We start from the raw sequence: 19,578 nt of genomic DNA on the forward strand, positions 1-19,578 counted from the left end.
TGCTTTGGTTAACTGCTCTCAACCTTCAATAATTCTCTCACTTGTCTACCTCCATTTTGATGGAGAGTCACCAGACTTGGAACATTGCTTCCTCTTTCTCCCTACAGATTTTTTTTGTTATTTGGAGTAGATGCCCTTTTAAGTTTTTTTTTAAACAAAAAAATCATGGATTTCACTGCAGTTTCCACAATAGCCTGCATTTATATAGTCCCTTTAACAATAATATAGCCCAAGGTGCATTGAGAGAGCCTCCTAAAGCAACATTTTGACCCTGATCTGCTGAAGGAGATATTCATCCCTGACCAAATTTTCAGGCAGTGTTAAGCTTATAGAAGTTTCTTAAAAGAGCAAGTGTTCAGGAGGGAAATTCCTTACCTTAAGGCTCCGGTATTGCTGCTAGTCTGAGGTGGGTACTGCAGTTGCTGGAGATTAGAGTCCAGAGTAGCGGTGATGGAAAAGCACAGCAGGTCAGGTAACATCCGAGGAGCAGGGAAAAAAAAAAATCGATGTTTCGGGCAAAAGCCCTTCATTAGGAATGATGGAGCACTGCTGCTAGTGGTGAGGCTTCCTATCTGAGGACCCTCTGCCCAGCATTGATGGTTTGAGAGTCTGGCGTTAGATCAATGGAGAGGTTGGAGGGTTGTGGGACTGCAGGAGATGAAGGGGGAGGGTTCACAGGAGTGGGAAGGGTTCAAATGCAAGATTGACAGTTTTAATATCTTTGTCAGACTGGGAGCCAATGTCGGCTGAAAAGTCACACGTGATGGTGAGCAGGACATCGTCTAAGTGAAGATGCAGGCTAGCAAAGCTTTGGAGGAGCCTGAGTTTGCAGGTTCCCTAAGACAGCCGGCAGGACTCCACTAGATTAGCCAAACTTTGGCAGTAAGGCCGAGATAAGGGTTTCAGCAAAAAGTCTAGGTGACCATCTGGAGGTGAAAATAAAAGGAGATTGCTTTCTCTTCACAAATGCTACCAGACCTTTAAGCAGAGTTAATGTTTTGAGTCCAGTAAAACCCCTTCAGAATTGATTGGTAGATAGGAAAAATAGATATGGTAGATAATCAGAAAGACAAGGGTGTAGTGGTCATGTCACTGCACTAGTAATCTAGAGCAAAGTGAGGACTGTAGATGCTGGAGAGTTGGTCAAAAGGTGTGGCACTGGAAAAGTACAGCAAGTCAGGCAGCATCCGAGGAGCAGGAGAGTCTATGTTTCAGGCATAAGTCCTTTATCAGGAAAGTGGAGGGGGAAGGGGACTGTGAGATAAGTAGGATGGTGGGGCAGAGCTGGGCCGTAGAAGATAGGTGGGAAGGTGTTAGGTGGATGCAGGTGGGAGAAGTCATTGTGACAGGTCGGTGAGAAGGAAGATGGACAGGTTGAGGGCGGTGCCAAGTTGGAGGGTTGAATCTGGGATGAGTTTGGGGGATAGGGGAGATTTGGAAACTAGTGAAGTTGATGCAGTGTGGTTGAAGGGTCCCAAGGTTGAAGATGATGTGTTCTTCCTCTGGTCACCGGGTGGCTTGGATTTGGCAGGGGAGGAGGCCCAGGATTTGCATGTCCTTGGAGGAGTTGAAGTGGTCGGCCACAGGGTGGTGGGGTTGTTTGGTGTGTGTGTCCCAGAGATGTTCCCTGAAACTCTCATGTATTGGCGTCCTGTCTCCCCTTTACCTTAATAATATTTAATTATGTAAACCCCAACGCTCTCTCAGAGACAATTCCAGGTATTCTGAGAGGAAATTCATCCCCATCTCTATCTGGAATGGGAGACCCCCCTCCCCTTGAGGTCTTTGGCTGTGTGCTAACTAGGAAAGGTGACCAGCAGTTCCGTCTTGACTTGAAATTTCAAATCCCTCCGTCACCTTACTCTCGCTCTCTCCTTCCACAGTCTCAAATCCGTCCCCGCCCTGCTCCAGATCTGGCGTCTCAATCATTGGTAGCCTTGCCTTCAATTGCCTGGAGCCCGAGAACTGCAATTCCCTCCCTAAACCATTGCGACAACTCTTAAAAACACTAAAGAGTCATACAGCATGGTAAACCGACCTTTCGGTGCAACCGGTCTGTGCTGATCAGATATCGTAAATTAAATCTAGTCCCAATTGCCAACATCTCCCATATCCCTCAAAATCCTTCCTATTCATATACCCGTCCAGATGCCTTTTTAAATGTTGTACCAGCCTCCACCACTTCCTCTGGCAGCTCATTCCATACACGTACCACCCTCTGTGCGAAAAGGTTTTTCCTTATGTCTCTTGTAAATCTTTCCCCTTCTCACCTTAAACCTATGCCCTCTAGTTTTGGACTCCCCTGCCCTGGGGAAAAAGACCTTGGCTAATCATCTCCAATTTCTGCTTCCACCCCACCCAATGTTTTTATGAACCTCTATAAGGTCAGGGATGTAGGTTTGCTCGCTGGGCTGGAAATGAGCGAACCTACACCCAGAACCTCAACCTGAGCTGCAGATCTTCTCAAAAACTCTCTCTAAGGTCACTCCTTAGCCTCTGACACTCCAGGGAAAATCGCCCCAGCCTATTTAGCCTCTTTCTATAGCTGAAACATTCCCAAACCCAGCAACATCCTTGTAAATCTTTTCTGAACCCTTTCAAGTTTAACAACATCTTTTGAATAGCAGAGAGATCAGAATTGAACACAGTATTCCAAAAGTGCCCAACTAATGTCCTGTACAACCACAACATGACACCGCAACTCCCATACTCAGTACACTGACCAATAAAGGCAAACATACCAAATACCTTCCTCACTACCCTGACTAGCTGCAACTCCAAGGAACTATGAACCTGCACCCCAAGGTCTCTTTGTTCAGCAACACCCCCCCACCCCCCTGACCTAATCATGAAGCTGTGGTCTAATGGTGGTATTGCTACTGTTGATGACAGACCATAAGACATAGGAGTGGAAGTAAGGCCATTCGGCCCATCGAGTCCACTCCGCCATTCAATCATGGCTGATGCGCATTTCAGCTCCACTTACCAGCATTCTCCCCGTAGCCCTTAATTCCTCTAGACAACAAGAATCTATCAATCTCGGCCTTGAAGACATTTAGTGTCCCGGCTTCCACTGCACTCCGTGGCAATGAATTCCACAGGCCCACCACTCTCTGGCTGAAGAAATGTCTCCGCATTTCTGTTCTGAAATGACCCCCTCTAATTCTAAGGCTGTGTCCACGGGTCAGATAATGTTCTAGGGATCCAGGTTCAACTCCCTGGATGATGGTGAAACCCATGGCAGATGGTGAAATTTGAATTCGATTTTAAAAACGGTCTAATGATGACCATGAAACCATTATCGATTGTCAGAAAAACCTATCTGGTCCACTAATGCCCTTCAGGGAAGGAAACTGCAGTCCTTACCTGGTCTGGCTTACATGTGACTCCAGATCCACAGCGATGTGGTTGATGCTTAACTGCCCTCTGGGCAATTAGAGATGGGCAATAAATGCTGCCTAGCCAGCGATGCCCTCAACCTATGAATGAATAAATAAAACGTTGGGGTACGCAAAGGGCAATAAACCAGGCTGTGAGCTAATCAACCTAAGAATACCATTTGGAAAAGGAACTGAAATTGAGGAGTCTCATGGCAAGGCAGTACATGTTTCCCATTTGTAATTTTTTCTTTGTAATTCTATGCAAAAAAAAACTGCATAGCCTCTGCAATCTAAGCAGGCAGGAGGCTGTAACATCTTAAACCTCCAAGCCTGTTCCTTTTTTTAGGTCCACTAATGCGAGCTACTGAGCAGCTAGCATTGAAAAAGTTCACCCCTTCAAACAAATCCTGAAACTATGTTGGCTGTTGAATTCACCAAAACCACCCTTCAGGAGTGAAGCATGACCTCTGTGTCAGACCTGTAGCACAATTCAAATTCTGCAACTTATGACCTACTCTTCCATGCTGCGTATTCTCCAGAGCCGTACTATCTTTGAGCAGGGTTTGTTTGAGTCAATACCATGGTGTTAGATCTCAGGGTGTGCGCATAAGATAAAAATCATCTTTTTTTTAAACCTGCAGGGAGCTTATTGCTGGTTTTCAAATTGCCCACACTTGATTGTATCATTAATCATAGAATCCCTATAGCTGGCCATTAGGCCCATCAGGTCCACACTACCTCCAAAGATCATCCCACCCTGTATTTCCCATGGCTAATCCACCTAATCTGCACATAGAGTCATAGAATCATAGCGATGTACAGCACAGAAACCGACCCTTCGGTCCAACTCATCCCTGCCAACCAGTTATCCTAAATTAATCTAGTCCCATTTGCCAGCACCCGGCCTATAGCCCTCTAAACGCTTCCTATGCATAGACCCATCCAAATGCCTTTTAAATGTTGTAATTGTACCAGCCTCCACCACTTCCTCTGGCAGCTCACTCCATACCCTCTGTGTGAAAAGGTTGCCCCTTAGGTCCCTTTTATAACTTTCCCCTCCCCCTAACCCTATTGCCTCTAGTTCTGGACTTCCCCAATCCAGGAAAATACCTTGTTCAATTACCCTATCCATGCTCCTCATGATTTTATAAACATTTATAAGGTCACCCCCTCAGCCTCGAATGCTCCAGGGAAAATTGCTCCAATTTATTCAGCCTCTCCCTATAGCTCAAATCCTCCAACCCTGGCAACATCCTTGTAAATCTTTTCTGAACCCTTTCAAGTTTCACAACATCCTTCCTGTTAGGGTTAGGGAGACTAGAATTGCACACAATATTCCAACAGTGGCCTAACCAATGTCCTGTACAGCCGCAACATGACCTCCCAACTCCTGTACTCAATACTCTGACCAATAAAGGAAAGCATACCAAACACCTTCTTCACTATCCTATCTATCTGCGACTCCACTTTCAAGGAGCTATGAACCTGCACTCCAAGGTCTCTTTGTTCAGCAACACTTCCCATGACCTTACCATTAAGTGTATAAATCCTGCCCTCATTTGCTTTTCCAAAATGCAGCACCTCTCATGTGTCCAAATTAAACTCCATCTGCCACTCCTCAGCCCACTGGCCCATCTGATCAAGATCTCATTGTAATCTGAGGTAACCTTCTTTGCTGTCCACTACACCTCCAATTTTGGTGTCATCTGCAAACTTACTAACCATACCTCCTATGTTCACATCCAAACCATTCATATAAATAACACAAAGCAGTGGACCCAGTACTGATCCTTGTGGCACTCCACTGGTCACAGGCCTCCAGTTTGAAAAGAAACCCTCCACATTGTTGGACTGTGGAAGGAAACCCACACAGACATATGAAGAACATGCAAACTACACACAGACAGTCGCCCAATGGTGGAATCGAACCCGGGTCCCTGGTGCTGTGAGGTAGCAGCGCTAACCACTGAGTCACCGTGCTGACCCAGGGAGTGTCAGTTTTTGTGCCTGGGCTCCTGGATTGGGGCTACCTTTGACACTGGGAGTGAGTCGCCAGTGAGCCCCATCTACAGTTCAGGCCCACCAAATCTCACAGTTTGTCTCAGTTATTCGACACTATTATTGCCTTTGAACTGATGGTTTATATTTGTATTTATATAGCATCCCCAAATGACTGTGATGAAAAGGAAGGCAACTAGGGATGAAACCAAATTGCAAGAGCTCTAGCCAAGTTGAAATTTCCTATTACAGTCAGGCAGTTACTGGAACAGACATGCTAAATTGTCCGTAGTGTCCGGGGATGCGCAGGCTGGGTGGATAAACCACTGGAAATGCAAGGTTACTGGGACAGGGGAGTGGGCTTGGGTGGGATGCTCCTTGGAGATTTGGTGTGGACTTGACGGCCTGAATGGTCTGCTTCCACACTGTAGGAATTCTACAATTCCTTGTACTGGGGCAATTGGAGGCACTATCCTTCAATTCAAGATATTAAACAGAGATCCCATCATCTTTGGCAAGGCAAATGGTATGTTGGCCTTTTATTGCAAGTGGTTCTGGGTACATGAGCGAGGATGTCACGCTATATTTGTAACATGCATTGACTGCATGCAATTTTGGTCTCCTTACCAAAGAAAAGATATACTCACCCTGGAGGCAGTGCAACAGTTTAGTTATTTGGTTTTTCATTTCTTCACTGCTGGAGGGAGCTTGGTCATGGAGGCAGGAGTGGCGATGGTGACTGGTGTCTTTCGTTGGGAGTCGGCAGCAAGATGGCTGGTGAGCCTAGGTGGTAGTTGGCACAGGGATCTCCCACCATGGGAGAGGGATTGAGCCCACTGTGGGAGGGAGGTATCAGGCCCACTGTGGGAGAGGGATTGAGCCCAATGGGAGGGAGGTATCAGGCCCACTGTGGGAGAGGGATTGAGCCCAGTGGGAGGGAGGTATCAGGCCCACTGTGGGAGAGGGATTGAGCCCAGTGGAAGGGAGGTTTCAGGCCCACTGTGGGAGAGGGATTGAGCCCAATGGGAGGGAGGTATCAGGCCCACTGTGGGAGAGGGATTGAGCCCAGTGGGAGGGAGGTTTCAGGCCCACTGTGGGAGAGGGATTGAGCCCAGTGGGAGGGGGGGTTTCAGGCCCACTGTGGGAGAGGGATTGAGCCCAGTGGGAGGGAGGTATCAGGCCCACTGTGGGAGAGGGATTGAGCCCAGTGGGAGGGAGGTATCAGGCCCACTGTGGGAGAGGGATTGAGCCCAGTGGGAGGGAGGTATCAGGCCCACTGTGGGAGAGGGATTGAGCCCAGTGGGAGGGGGGGTTTCAGGCCCACTGTGGGAGAGGGATTGAGCCCAGTGGGAGGGAGGTATCAGGCCCACTGTGGGAGAGGGATTGAGCCCAGTGGGAGGGAGGTTTCAGGCCCACTGTGGGAGAGGGATTGAGCCCAATGGGAGGGAGGTATCAGGCCCACCATGGGAGAGGGATTGAGCCCAGTGGGAGGGAGGTATCAGGCCCAATGTGGGAGAGGGATTGAGCTCAGTGGGAGGGAGGTATCTTGCCCACTGTTGGAGAGGGATTGAGTCCAGTGGGAGGGGGGTATCAGGCCCAATGTGGGAGAGGGATTGGGCTCAGTGGGAGGGAGGTATCAGGCCCACTGAGAGGGATTGAGCCCAGTGGGAGGGAGGTATCAGGCCCACTGTGGGAGAGAGATTGAGCCCAGTGGGAGGGAGGTGTCAGGCCCACTGTGGGAGAGAGATTGAGCCCAATGGGAGGGAGGTATCAGGCCCACTGTGGGAGAGAGATTGAGCCCAGTGGGAGGGAGGTGTCAGGCCCACTGTGGGAGAGAGATTGAGCCCAGTGGAGGGGAGGTATCAGGCCCATCATGGGAGAGGGATTGAGCCCAGTGGGAGGGAGGTATCAGGCCCAATGTGGGAGAGGGATTGAGCTCAGTGGGAGGGAGGTGTCAGGCCCACTGTGGGAGAGAGATTGAGCCCAGTGGAGGGGAAGTATCAGGCCCACCATGGGAGAGGGATTGAGTCCAGTGGGAGGGAGGTATCAGGCCCACTGAGAGGGATTGAGCCCAGTGGGAGGGAGGTATCAGGCCCACTGTGGGAGAGAGATTGAGCCCAGTGGGAGGGAGGTGTCAGGCCCACTGTGGGAGAGAGATTGAGCCCAATGGGAGGGAGGTATCAGGCCCACTGTGGGAGAGAGATTGAGCCCAGTGGGAGGGAGGTGTCAGGCCCACTGTGGGAGAGAGATTGAGCCCAGTGGAGGGGAGGTATCAGGCCCATCATGGGAGAGGGATTGAGCCCAGTGGGAGGGAGGTATCAGGCCCAATGTGGGAGAGGGATTGAGCTCAGTGGGAGGGAGGTATCAGGCCCACTGTGGGAGAGAGATTGAGCCCAGTGGGAGGGAGGTGTCAGGCCCACTGTGGGAGAGAGATTGAGCCCAGTGGGAGGGAGGTATCAGGCCCACTGAGAGGGATTGAGCCCAGTGGGAGGGAGGTATCAGGCCCACTGTGGGAGAGAGATTGAGCCCAATGGGAGGGAGGTGTCAGGCCCACTGTGGGAGAGAGATTGAGCCCAGTGGAGGGGAGGTATCAGGCCCACCATGGGAGAGGGATTGAGCCCAGTGGGAGGGAGGTATCAGGCCCAATGTGGGAGAGGGATTGAGCCCAGTGGGAGGGAGGTATCAGGCCCACCATGGGAGAGGGATTGAGCCCAGTGGGAGGGAGGTATCAGGCCCACTGTGGGAGAGAGATTGAGCCCAGTGGAGGGGAGGTATCAGGCCCACTGTGGGAGAGGGATTGAGCCCAATGGGAGGGAGGTATCAGGCCCACTGTGGGAGAGGGATTGAGCTCAGTGGGAGGGGGGTTTCAGGCCCACTGTGGGAGAGGGATTGAGCCCAATGGGAGGGGGGTATCAGGCCCACTGTGGGAGAGGGATTGAGCTCAGTGGGAGGGGGGTTTCAGGCCCACTGTGGGAGAGGGATTGAGCCCACTGTGGGAGAGGGATTGAGTTCAGTGGGAGGGGGGTTTCAGGCCCACTGTGGGAGAGGGATTGAGTTCAGTGGGAGGGGGGTTTCAGGCCCACTGTGGGAGAGGGATTGAGTTCAGTGCGAGGGAGAGATCGTGCCCAGCGTGGGGAGCCCATACCTTCATGCCTAAAGCCTAGCATGGAGCCACTGCAGGCTCATAACTAAAAAAAAGGACTGTAATTTTGATCTTAACTCTCTTTCTTTTTTCCTACTTTATACTGATATGAACTGTAATAATATAGATTCATACAGTATGGAAACAGACCTTTTGGTCCCACCAGCCCATGCCGAACATAATCCCAAACTAAACTAGTCCCACCTGCCAGCTCCTGGACCATATCCCTCCAAACCTTTCCTACCTATGTACTTATCCAAATGTCTTTTAAATATTGTAACTGTACCTGCACTTCCTCAGGCAGTTCATTCCACAGGCGAACCACCCTCTGTGTGAAAGAAATTGCCCCTCACATCTTTTTTAACTCTCTCCCTTCTCACGAAGATTTGTACCTTGTGGCAACAAGAATGGCGACTCTGTACATTTGTACTCCTGTACTTGAGTGCACATGACAATAAAGTCTACTTCTTAAAGCTCACCAGTCTGATTCCTCGCTGGCAGGGCCATCTTATATGGAAAACATGGGTCAACTGGGCCTGTTTTTCATAGAGTTTTGCAAAATGAGAGGGGATCTCACTGAGACATATCAAACACTGACTGGAAAGGGCTGACTAGACTGAATGCAGGGGGGATATTTCCCCTGGTTGAGGAGATCTAGGACAAGAGGTCATAAACTCAAGATACAGTGTAGGCCATCTAGGATTGAGATGAGGAGAAATTTCTTCGGTTGGGAGTGGTGGTGAACCTTAAACAGAAGGAGGTAGAGGCCAGGTCACTGAATATGTTTGAGAAAAGAATAGATGCCTAGAAGCTGAAGGGGTAAGAGGAGATTGCTGGGAGTATGGTCTTGAGATAGACGATAACACCAAATCATGTTGAATGGTGGAGCAGGCTCGATGGGCTGAATAGCCAACTCATGTTTGTATTCTGATTCCTCAGGTGGACATATAAGATCCCTGATCATTATTTCAAAGCAAAGCATGGACTATTTTCCAACGTATTCTTGAGAGAGCAATATTGATCCCTTGGCCAACATCACAGAAGAAAATTCAAGGTCAGGTTGGGACTCAAGCACAGCATTGGGAGCTTGCTGTGTACGAATTGGCTGGCAGGTTTCTGAAGTGCCTACACTTGAAACTGGCTACAAAGAGGGAAAACCTGGGGTTGTATCTGTGTATCTGTGTAAATAAACTCTAACCCAAGTGTTATGTATGGCTTATTGATTCAACTGGGAAAATCAAAGGTTCAAGACCCAATCTGGAAGTATCAGTGGGTGTAGGAGATTCCATGGAACCGAATACAGCGGAACCTCGATTATCTAAATACCAATTATCTGAAAATCAGATTATCCAAAGGAGATCTTGAGGTCCCGACAGACGCAGTACATCAAAGATGGCGGGGGGGGGGGGGGGGGGGGGGGGTGGAATGTGAGACGCGGTCATGGACAGGGTTGGAGGAGGCGTGCGGGAAGACTGGGTTGGGGGGTGGCAGTGTTGGACGGGGTTGGGTATCAGGGTTGGGAGGTGGTGTTGGGGACAGGGGCTTGTGTGCGGTGTGCTGCTACCTAGCCCGAACAGGGAGCAGACGTAATAGAAAACTCTGAGCCCCAGAGGAGAGGCATTGAATCGATGAACCAAATAATCAATTACCCGAACGAAATAGTGCCCGCCCATCTCGTTCGGATAATCGAGGTTCCCCTGTAAATAGTGAACTCCTTCCACTCCCACACCCCACCCCCCCCCCACCCCCACCCCCAACCCAGCCAGCTACTTATTTCCTTGACTGAGAAAACGTTTTGCGATTTACGCATGAAAGAAGTGAGACAAACATGGTCATTCTAACAGACGAGAGACTTAACAAACAATCAAAGTATTTTTCAATGTATAATTTCAGTTACATCACACTGTAACTTTTGCTATAAATTCTGTGTCTTACAATCTTATTCTCCACAACCATCTGATGAAGGAGCAGCGCTCCGAAAGCTAGTGCTTCCAAATAAACCAGTTGGACTATAACCTGGTGTGTGATTTTTAACTTCCTTTACAACAGTCATAAAAACCGGCTTTTTTGGCACCGCTCCAGCTCACCTCAGCTTAAGACCTGCTTGTATGGTCTGGTGTCACGTTAGGACTTTATAATGCTCCTGAGACGATCCTTGAGAGTTTTTAAAATCAGCTCAAAAGGCGCCACATAAATGTGTATTGTTGTTGTAACATCAGGACAGCGCTTCGTTCGCTGTGAAAACCTCGGAGGGCATGTTCTTTAAGTCACTTCATGTATATCGATACGATCATAGAGCTTTACAGCACAGAGAGAGGCCCTTTGGCCCATCACGTCTGCACACGGCCATCAAGCATTCTAATCCCATTTCCCACTACTTGGCCCACAGCCTTGTAAGTTAATGGTGGTGCAAGTAATCATCGAAATACTCCTTAAGTGTGGTCATGCTGTCCATCCTTGAAAGCCGTAGTATTCAGATAACCCACCAAGCTACCTTAAATTCTGCCTTAAATCCCATCTAAACCTCTTGCTCCTGACCCAACCCTGATTGATCCCTGTCCCAAGGGGGAAAGGTTTCCCCCTATCTATCCTGTCCATGCCCCTCAGAACTTTGTCCACCTCAGTCCGGTTTCCCCTCAGCCTGCTCTACTCGAAGGAAAACAACACCAGTCTATACAATCGCTTTTCATCGCTGAATTGTTCCATCCCAGGCAACATCTTTAGTGAATCACCTCAGCACCTTCTCTCCTGCAGTCACACCTTTGCTATAATGTGGCAACCAGAACTGCACATCGTACTCCAACTAATATCATATACACAGCTCCACTATTATCTCCTTGCTCTTGTGCTCAATGACTTGACTAAAGGTGGCAAGTGTTGAGGATTTAAAATTTGAATTTGGGCTGTTGTCAGAAGCAACGAGCATATGTAGATAACTACAAAGTGGCTTTTCAATTTAAAATAACACGACCATGGCAAGGTGGCTCAGTGGTTAGCACTGCTGCCTTACAGCAGCAGGTCTCCGTGTTCAATTCCCACGTCGGGCGACTGTCCGTGTGAGGTTTGCACACTCTCCCCATGTCTGCGTGGGTTTCCTCCGGGTGCTCCGGTTTCCTCCCACACTCCAAAGATGTGCAGTTCAGGTGAATAGGCCATGCTAAACTGCCCATAATGTTAGATGCATCAGTCAGAGGGAAATGGGTCTGGGTGGGTTATTCTTCGGAGGGTCGGAGTGGACTGGTTGGGCCGAAGGGCCTGTTTCCACACTGTAGAGAATCTAATCTAAGCTAAACAAAATGGGCTTCAAGTTATGATTTGACACTGTGACCCTGCATTTCTGCTTGGCTGAGTTGGCTGAACTAGAAGATAAAGCAGACAATGGAGTCTTCATAGAATGAATCATGGGACATTGGCTGACCACTTGAGCTAGCCTTGAACTGCAAGCATGAGATGATGATGTATGTGGGACAGGGACCATTTCCCAGGAAATATCATTGATTGACCTGCTGTCAATCATATCAGGAGCTGGGGCTTCTGAGGATGAAGAACAACAATCATGTCACCTTGTTACATTTGATTTGTCTTTTCTTGTAATTAACACTGTGCTGTCTCTTAACAACCTATAAATAATGTTTAATTTTCGAACATAATTGCACAATTTCTCCACAGAATACAGAAGCCTTAACTTCTGTGTTGCTGGACAAAATTGCACCAGGCTGCCTTATTTTATTAAACTGGTAACCTTGCTTTATACAGACCGCATTCCTTGTGATTCTGTTGACCGATCTCGAAACCACGAGGTCCCTCCTGGGATCTAGATCTTCAGTATCCCATAACTACCTCAGGGGAGGCTCAGTGGTTAGCACTGCTTCCTCACCATGGCAGGGACCTGGATTCGAGTCCCCGTGTCTGCGTGGGTTTCTTCCAGGTGCTCCTGTTTCCTCCCGCAGTCCAAAGATGTGCAGGTTAGGGTGGATTGGTTATACTAAAACTGCCCTGTGGTACACAGGCTAGGTGGGTTAGCTGTGGGGAAATACACGGTTACAGAGATGGGGTCTGGGTCTGGGAGGGATGCTCTACCGAGGGTCAGTGTGGACTCGCTGGACCGAATGGCCTACTTCCTCAGTGTAGGAATTCTGTGATTGCCCTGCTGCCTTCCAGGATCTATGGATGTGTATTTCCAAACACTGAACCTGTGGATAAAGTCAGAAGTCACATGACCCCAGGTTATACTCCAATAGGTTTATTTGAAATCCTGTTTGAAGTGAAGTGAAGTGAATAAGGTGAGGTCCTGGCAATGGAGCAGTGTTCCAAAAGCTTGTGATTATAAATAAACTGTTGGACTATAACCTGGTCTTGTGGGACTTCTGACTTGTCCGCCCAAGTCCAACACCGGCACTTACCCATCACCAATACCCGTGGGTTATGTATGCAAAGGAAATGTATATGAAAAATGTGTGTGATATATGTGCATGTGAAATATACTTGTACGTGAAATGCATATGGATATATACAATGTATGGGAAATATAATTGGACGTGCTGTGCATGAAATGTGCATGAACGTATGTAACAGATGCGAAATGTACATGAAATACATGTGGATGTCTGTAATATATGGGAAATATGTATCAATTTCACTGAACACATTGCTAAGAGAGCAGTGAACTCTCTCCCATTGAGAGGAGGCTGGCAAAGCACTGCATTAACACTGAAACTCAATTGATTCGTGTAACAAAAGGGGAGGCGGGGGTCACAATGTGGAATCTGACACACATTCCAACAACACCCACACCCCCCACCCCCACGGTGTGTAGATCACCCATCCCCCGCTGCCCCCCCCAACCCCAAGAGTTAGAACCTCCCTGCCTGCCCCCAGTTTTCCTACCCTCCTGGCTCAGTGCCACTCTCCCTCATGGTCATTCTCTTACCACCATGCCAATGGTTCCAGAAGGAGAGGTCCTGGATTCCTGCGGAGAAGTGCGCCTACATTGTCGCCGGCAGACAATGCGTCACTGCTGAGCTGCTCATCTTCTGCCTCTTTGGCTCTGCTGTGCTGGCTGTACTGGTGTTCAACACCTTCACCCTGGTAAATCGGAGCTTGCCTCAGGGACTTGAGGGAGGGATGAGATTGTCCCAGATTCAACAGCCAGGGGGGTTTTGGGGCACATCCAGCTCTCTGCCTGCGCAGGATTCAGATCCAAACTCGTCCCAGAACTTTCCTAATCCAAACAAATTTTATTTTTTTTGTTTGTACAGACACGTATATGTAAACATATGGAATTCAGAGTCAAGGAATTCCCATCTACAAAAGTCCCAGAATTTTAATGGGATTGAGGTCTAAGCAAATGCCAGAATTTTAACGAGATACACATCTAGATAAATTTCAGAAGGTTAATGGGATTGTGGGGTCTTTAAAAATCCCAGAATTTTAATGGGATTTCCCATTTAAACAAATCCCAGAATTTTAATGAGATCTCCATCTACATAAATTCCAGAATTTTAGTTGGACTAGGTCTTTTAAAAAATCCTGGATTAATGGGATTTTCACCAACATAAACTCTAAACTTTTAGTGGAACTTCCACCTAAATAACTCCCAGAATTTTAATAGAATTGAGGTCTAAACAAATTCCAGATGTTTAATGAGTAACCATCCGGACAAATCCCAGAATTTTGGTGGGATTTCCCACTTAAACAAATCCCAGAATTTTAATGAGCTCTCCATCTACACAAATCCCAGAATTTTGGTGGGATTTCCCACTTAAACAAATCCCAGAATTTTAATGAGCTCTCCATCTACACAAATCCCAGAATTTTAGTGGGTTTTTAAAATCCCAGAATTTAATGGGATTCCCACCTCAACAAATCGCAGAATTTGAATGGGATTCTCACTCGCACAAACCCCAAAATTTTAGTGGAATTTCTATCTAAACAAATCCCAGATTTTTTATGGGATTCCTGTCCAAACAAATTCAGAGACAAGGTAATTCCAGAATTTCCATGCGACTTAGAATCAAGAATCCCAGAATGGAATCTGGGAATGGTTCCAGAACAGGAGGAGGCTGTTCTGTTTATCATGTCTGTGCTGTCACTCCATAAGAACAACTCAGCATCCTTCCCTCCACTCCCATTCCCATTCCCACCTGATATCTCTCCAAGTCCTGCAAATGTCTTCCCTTTGGATAATCAGAGCCACAAATGGGCTGAAGGGGCCAGATAAAAGGCAATAGCAGTGTAGATGCTGGAGAAAGAGTTTCTTAGACCAGTTTGATAATGAGCCTATAGGAAGAGCTGTTGGCAAAACAAAGGGATGGGAGAGAGGGACAGCAGAGGACAGGCAATCCAATCAATCTTCAAAGTGGGGGTGGGAGGGGCCGTGAGGAAGTTCATTAAGAAACATGTCCCAAGTATTTGAGCACTTTTGTTCATCGGAAGACAGGAGAAGGTTGTCAGTTCCTTTAGCCAGGCTGGAGAAGGCTGAAGGAAGGTTGTCAGTTCCTTTAGCCAGGCTGGAGAAGGCCGAAGGAAGGTTGTCAGTTCCTTGCCGTCTCCACAACCACCATGCACCCAAATCTAACTCTGTCCCTATCTCCAAACTCTCTTGTCCATTAAACACTGACCTAACAATGCAACCTCAGGTGACCTTATAGAATTTTATACAAAATGACGTTTACAGATAGGGTTATGTTTTCCTTAGGATGGGGATTTCAAGAATAGGGGACACATTCTTAAAGCAGAGGTGGGAACTGCAGATGCTGGAGATTATCTAAGAAATGACATCCTGGCGTTAGAGTCTAGATTAGAGTGGTGCTGGAAAAGCACAGCAGGTCAGGCAGCATCCAAGGAGCAGGAAAAATCGACGTTTCGGGCAAAATCAGGTGAGAGGAAAGAGATTTTTAAAAAGACATTACAGGCAATTTTTTTTTACACAGAGTGGAAATAACTTTCTGAGGAAGTGGTGGATGTGGACACAATTACAATGTTTTAAAAGACATTTGGATAAGTACATGAATGGGAAAGGTTGGGACGGATATAGGCCAGGAGCAGGCAGGTTTAGTTTGAGATTATGTTTGGCATGGACTGGTTGGACCAAAGGGTCTTCTCCGTACTGTATGACTCTTTGACTCTCCGATCCAGCCTTTACTCCTTTGAAGGCAGCATTCCAAATACCAACAGCCAGTAAAGTGAAGAGAGGTGTCCTTTTTATTGCAAACGCATTTCCAATTTTGGACAAGCATCAGTCACCTCAGAATCATTGAAAGACACATTCAGGAGGAGGCCATTCAGCCACTGTGCTTGAACTAGCTGCTTTCTGAATTTATCCAGTTATCTAACTGTTGTCTTTGCTTAGCCCTGGAATTTCTTTTCCTCATGAGCATTTTTCCAATTCCCAATTTGAAAGTTACCGTAGAATCTTCTCCCACCACCCTTTTCATGCAGCAGGTCATGACGACTTGCAATGTTGTAAAGAGTTTCATTATATTTCTCCCGGACTTCAAAGACTTTTGCACGTCTAGGGACACATGAGGTGGACAAAACAGATGCTTACATCTGTTCCTGGAGCTTGGATTTTCTCAGATTAGGCCATCAGTCTGGTGAGCACTGCTCCACATCAAATGCAGCTGACCAGGAATCTCTCCTGATGTTGGTACGATGGGCTGACCAGAGCCCAATCCTGATGGACTTTATCCCAAGAATTTTGATTTCCCAAAACTCCCCAGATTCAAGGAAGGTCCTATTAGGGGGATTGGATGTGACCATCGTTCACCTGTAGTGAATTTAGCTCCTCTATTCAACAACGGAGACAGAAAGCAAGAAACCATAGGCCAGTTAGCTTAACATCTATTGTGGAGAAAATGTTAGAAACTACTTTTATAGACTTTTTAGCAGGCCACTTGGTTAAATTAAAGGAAAATTAAAGAAATTTCACTTTTGTTTGTCGTTTATATAAATGATTTAGATGAGAATATAGAAGGGTTAGTAAGTTTGCAGATGACACCAAGTTTGGTGGTGAACAGTGAAGAAGGTTACCTAAGATTACAAAAAGGACTTGATCAACTGGGTCAATGGGCTGAAGAGAGGCAGATGGGTTTTAATCTGGGTAAATGTGAGGTATTCCAATTTGGTAAAACAAACAAGGGCAGGTCATATACAGTTAAAAGAAGGGCCTTGGGTTGATTGTCATGTCTATTTTATAGTAAGAATACAATAAAATATAAAGAAAAGCTTTCATTTGTTGCCACGATACAATGCCATTTTGATTAATTTAAGAATAAGGAGTGAAAAAGAAAGATATAGTTTAAAGAGAGTCCATCAGTTTGCCTTCATTGCTCAGACCTTTGAGTATAGGAGTTGGGATGTCACGTTAAGGTTGTACATGATGTTGGTGAGGGCTGTTCTGGAGTACTGTGAAGAAGGGCTGATGCCCGAAACGTCGATTCTCCTGCTCCTTCGATGCTGCTGCGCTTTTCCAGCAACGCATTTTCAGCTCTAGTCTGGCTGCCCTGTTATAGGAAGGATATTATCAAGCTGCTGAGGGTTCAGAAGAGATTTACCAAGATGTTGGAAGATTTGAGTTATAAGGAGAGGCTGGATAGGCTGGGACTTTTTTCTCACTGTAGGAGGTTACGTTTATAAAATTATGATGGGTATAGGTGAGCTGAATGGCAAGTGTCTTTTTCATAGGGTTGGGGATTTCGAGATGAGGGGGCATATTTTTGAGGTAAAAGGAGGGAGATTCAAAAGAGACATGGGGCAATTTCTTTTCCATGAGAGAGTGGTTAGTGTGTGAATGAACTTCCAGAGGAACTGGTGAGTGTGGGTACAGTTACAATACTTAAAAGACATTTGGATAAGTACATGAAGACAAAATGTTTGGAGGGGTATGTGCCAAGTGCAGACAGGTGGGACAGTTTAGTTTGGGAACGTGGTCCATGTGGACTAGCTGGACCGAAGTCTCTGTTTCCATGCTGTCTGACTCTATGACTCTAATTGGCAGAGTCAATATGGTTTTGCGAAAGGGAATTTGTGTTAAATTGATCTGTTAGAGTTCTTTAATGAAGGAATTCTTCAATGTACTGTAGATAAAGGGGAACCATTGGATGTACTATACTTAAATTTCCAGAAGACTTCTGCCATATCATAGAGTCATAGAGATGCACAGGATGGAAACAGATCCTTCAGTCCAACTCATCCATGCTGACCAGATATTCCAACCTAATCTAGTCCCATTTGCCAGCACTTGGCCCATATCCCTCTAAATCCTTCCTATTCATGTACCCATCCAGATACCTTTTAAATGCTATAATTGTACCAGCCTCCAACACTTCCTCTGGCAACTCATTCCATACATGCACCACCTTCTGTGTGAAAAAGTTGCCCATTAAGTCCCTTTTATATCTTTCCCCTCTCACCCTGAACCTATGCCCTCTAATTCTGGACTCCCCCACCCCAGGGAATAAACCTTGTCTATTTATCCTATCCATGCCCCTCATGATTTTATAAACCTCAATAAGGTCACCCTTCAGCCTCCAAAGCTCCAGGCAAAACAGCCCCAACCTATTCAGCACCCCACCCCCTCCACCACCCCCCCCCACCCCCCCATAGCTGAAATCCTCCAACCCTGGCAACATCCTTGTAAATCTTTTCTAATCCCTTTGCAGAACATAAAATGTGGGGTATCATACTGGTGTGGATTGAAGAATGGCCAGCTAACAGGAAGCAGAGAGCAGGAATTAATGGGTTATTTTCAGGTTAGCAATAAGTAACATGTGGTGTGCAACTGGGAAACTCAACTGTTCACAATTTGCAGGAATGACTTGGATTAAAGGCAACTGGATGGGTACGTGAATAGGAATGGTTTCGAGGGATCTGAGCCAAATGCTGGCAAATGGGACCAGGTTAATTTTGGATCTCTGGTCGGCATTGACTAGTTGGAGCGAAGGGTCTGTTTTCATGCTATGACTCTGAATGTTTTTAATTTAAATAAATGGGCTCAGATCTAGAAAATGGAGTATTATTGTGTGGAAAAGTGGGAAATTGTCCACTTTGGCAGGAAGAATTATTAGATTAGATTCCCTACGGTGTGGAAACAGGCCCTTCGGCCCAATAAGTCCACACCGACCCTCCAAAGACCATTCCCCTACATTTACCCCTGACTAATGCACCTCACAGTACAGGCAATTTAACATGGCCAATTCATCTAATCTGCACATCTTTGGACTATGGGAGGAAACCAGAGCACCCGGAGGAAACCCACACAGACACGGGAAGATGTGCAAACTCCACACAGACAGTCGCCCAAGACAGGAATTGAACCCAGGTCCCTGCTGCTGTGAGGCAGCAGTGCTAATCACTGAGCCACCATGCTGCCTCAAATGAAATAAAAAAGCAGATAGAGTCATAGAGATATACAGCACTGAAACAGACCCTTTGGTCCAACTCGTCCATGCTGACCAGATATCCCAATCCAATCTAGTCCCATTTGCCAGCACCCAGTCCATATCCCTCTAAACTCATATTCATATACCCATTCAGATGCCTTTTAAATGTAGCAATTGTACCAGCCTCCACCACTTCCTCTGGCAGCTCATTCCATACACGTACCACCCTCTGTGTGAACAAATTGCTGCTCAGGTCTCTTTCTATCTTTCCCCTCTCACCCTAAATCTATGCCCGTTAGTTCTGGACTCCCCCACCCCAGGGAAGAGACTTTGTCTATTTATCCTATCATGATTTTATAAACGTCTAGAAGGTCACCCCTCAGTAATGAAAGATTGCAGAGGGTTCTAAGTGTCCTGCCCAGAAGGAGCCAGAAAGGACTAATATGCAGATACAGCAAGTAATGGGGAACTGAACACAAAAGCAGGGAGGTTACACTTCAGTTATATAGGGCATTGGTGAGTACTGTATTGGTCTCCTTATTTAAGGAAGGATGCAAATATGTTGGAGGCAGTTAGAGGGTCCATTAGACTCATACCTGGCATGGGCAGGTTGGACAGGCTGGGCTTATATCCACTAGAATTTAGGAAAGTATAGCGCGACTTGATTGAAACATGT

Source organism: Chiloscyllium punctatum, chromosome 21, assembly GCF_047496795.1.
Source record: "Chiloscyllium punctatum isolate Juve2018m chromosome 21, sChiPun1.3, whole genome shotgun sequence".
NCBI classification, from domain to species: Eukaryota; Metazoa; Chordata; class Chondrichthyes; order Orectolobiformes; family Hemiscylliidae; genus Chiloscyllium; species Chiloscyllium punctatum.